This window comes from Leuciscus leuciscus (genome assembly GCF_965113295.1).
Source record: "Leuciscus leuciscus genome assembly, chromosome: 20".
In the NCBI taxonomy this organism is placed as follows: Eukaryota; Metazoa; Chordata; class Actinopteri; order Cypriniformes; family Leuciscidae; genus Leuciscus; species Leuciscus leuciscus.
In genome coordinates this window covers 38,556,076-38,559,406 of record NC_138744.1, presented here as the reverse complement: position 1 = coordinate 38,559,406, position 3,331 = coordinate 38,556,076, and the positions used below count along the sequence as shown (strand labels likewise).

The 3,331-nt window shown below is 40.6% G+C and overlaps 1 protein-coding gene across 1 annotated transcript in view; it reads right to left on the bottom strand.

Annotated features, from left to right (window-relative positions):
* Window positions 1–3,027: 3,027 nt before the first annotated feature.
* clk2b (CDC-like kinase 2b) overlaps window positions 3,028–3,331 on the bottom strand; it is a 32,484-nt gene continuing 32,180 nt past the window's right edge. Inside the window, exon 15 of the transcript XR_014200567.1 lies at window positions 3,028–3,149. The gene's annotated coding sequence lies outside the window, so the exon portion shown is untranslated. The remainder of the gene's footprint in view (window positions 3,150–3,331) is intronic.

Genomic DNA, 3,331 nt, shown 5'->3' with positions numbered 1-3,331 from the left:
CTCTCACACACAGACACACTCTCTCTCTCTCTCTCACACACACACTCACTCACACACAGGTAATCTAGGCATTACCTGAGAATGATGCAGCAGTTTCACTCACTCACTCACACACTCTCTCACACACACACACACACACACACACACACACACACACACACACACACACACACACACACACACACACACACACACAGGTAATCTAGGCATTACCTGAGAATGATGCAGCAGTTTCACTCACTCACTCACACTCTCTCTCTCTCTCTCTCTCTCTCTCTCACACACACACACACACACACACACACACACACACACACACACACACACACACAGGTAATCTAGGCATTACCTGAGAATGATGCAGCAGTTTCGGAGAGCGAAAGTCTTTCACGACTGAAAGAGAAAAACACTTATGATGATGTCATTCATACTGAGGTGAACAAGCAGTTGTTAACTAATCAAATATTAAACAATAAAAACTAATATTTATTTATTACTACCTGTAAATAAAACAATAAAATAATGTAATAATAAATAAGTGTTTTTTCAACTGGTAAATAAAATATACTACTAATAAAAATAAATAATATTAAATAATACAAAATAATATTAGTTTGTTCTACCAGTAAATGTAATAATAATAATAATTAAATAATAGTGTTAATTGTTTTAGCTATAAATACATATCAGTGAAAGATAGTTTACTTAGCGTTTGCAGGAAGTTCATAATGCTGACCGGAGCCCTAAAGCCAGAGCACAATACACCGCTTCGTCTTCACTCCAATGATTGCCGGTTTGTTTACGTATATAATAAACTTTTATTGTTTGTTTTTTAATCCTTCAATGGTTTGGTGCCAACTTGATTCCGTCGTGAAACGCGTGATGCCGTCAGGTCTTCCCATCAGCTGTCAACCACTCCAAGACTTACACTCCTTTGTGGATGTTTTATACTATTTGGTGTTGTCTTTGTATTTAGGGATTACATTTCCTCATCTCTGTACAGCAACACTGGCCAACTATGGCTGTAATAAATTGTGCTATATAAATACTACCAAAAAAGAGTTTACTTGTGTTTTTCCTAATATTAAAAGGAAAAATTATACAGTGAACATATACGTCATTACCATAATGAAATTATTTCAAACTCATTTTGGGATATGAAAAAGTATCACGATAACATTCTAATTCAGTTCAAGAATAATCAAATACGTCATTCCCACAACATCACATTCCCACAACATCACATTCCCACAACATCACATTCCCACAACATCACATTCCAACATCACATTCCCACATCACCACATTCCAACATCACATTCCCACATCACCACATTCCCACAACATCACATTCCCACAACATCACATTCCCACAACATCACATTCCCACAACATCACATTCCAACATCACATTCCCACAACATTACATTCCCACAACATCACATTCCCACAACATCACATTCCCACAACATTGGTGGCTGTGGTCATACAAACAACATGTAGGCATTAACAAACTCCTGAATAATGTGAAGCAAATCAGATCAAAGGTGTCTGTAGCTCCAGAATCCCAGTAGCCGCGTTTCCACTGTCGGGCCAGGGCCGGGCCGTGCTAGTGCGTGCCAGGGCCAGTCGCGTTTCCACTGTCACTTCCGGGGCTTGATCGGGGCTTACTCAGGGCGAGCGGCCAGGATTTCTGGCCCGTCGAATACCTTGGGCCAGAGCGGGCCAGCTCGGGCTAGAGGAGTGGTTACGAACAGAGTCCAGAGTTCACCTGAGTCGGGAGACGGCAGCGCCGGATGATTCTGTCAGCATTAAAGACTTTTAAAATAATTTAACTCGCGTTCATGTTTGAATGCCTTGTGTTTGTGATGCAAAAGACTATGCGCGCTAACCATTACCATGGTAAACATAGTAAACGCTTGAAGATACGCATAGTAAAAAAACATACGCTTGAAGAAATCAGACCAATCATAAAGGCTATCACAGTCATGTTTTTATTTTATCTGTCAGTAGCCTACGTCTCGTCTCTTTATACCGGACTATCATAAAATAAAGAAACTTTTTTTTCGGGAGCTTCCTCTGTTTCTCTGACTGAAAATATCTGTATGGGAGTCGAGAGAGTGCTAAAGCTCCTCAGGTCGTATTTTTGGTGGCATATATTTGTAGAAATTATCATTCTTTCTAAATGTGATGTAAATATGTCCTGTAACTACCAGATAAACAGTAACAGACGCGACTGAAGAAGTAAGTGTGTCCTCTTTCTTTTGTGAAATAGACCTAACGGTAATTTATTTCTGAGTGACTAATGTGCAATTTTGACATAAATTAATTCATTATGATCAATGTATCACTTTTTATTGTAAACCTGTGGTAAAACATCGATGCTTGGGTTTTAAATATTCAAGTAAACAACAAAAATGCCAGCAAACGGCCGCTTTTATCATGTTTGTTTTCAACGCTGTTTCCAGTGATTTCTGATTAGTTTTCTGATAAAACTTCCATTTGTTGGTGAATGGGTTAGTGTGACGTTGTTCCAGAGAGAGGCGTGTTACGGGCGTGTTTTAGTGAAGCGCTGTGGAGCTTCTGGCACGACAGTGGAAACGCAGGCCTGGTGCTATTAGCCCGAGGCTATCAGCCCGGCACGGCCCGTTTAAAGCCCTGGCCCGGCCCTGGCCCGACAGTGGAAACGCGGCTAGTGTGAGTGTGACGAGGCCGAGAGAAGCGCGTCTGTGTCAGAGGAATAATGTGATGAGAGGACAGGAGAATGAGGAGGAGAGGAAGGTCATCAGGCGTTATCAGTGACCCTGAAGAGGCCTTGAGAAACTGACAGGTGAGGACACTATCAATTAAAGACGACAGAGACACTGACGGGTGTTTGCATATAGAGAAGAGAAAATACAGTGTGTGTGTGTGTGTGAGCAGCTTAAAAGATTGAGGAGCTCAGTGACCACACGTGAACCAGACAGACGAGATACAACACAGACGTCGAGGTCATTTCTCATCAGCCTCTTGAGAACCAGAACTCCTCACGATATAACACACACACACACACACACACACACACACACACACACACACACACAGTATCATAGACGTCACACACCTCTGTGATCGGCTCTGCAGACACACACCACCTCCTCCAAACACTCCTGAAAAGATCAAAAATACACCATTTCATATCCGTGTTACTAAAAGCACATGCAATCAGTGTAATTACTTCAGTCTCACACAGGTTTTGATGAAAAACTAATCAAATAAATCATAAAAATATTTTTTTTATAATAAAAATAACTCATTTTAAAAACAATCAAAAGACTTATTAAAAAAGATT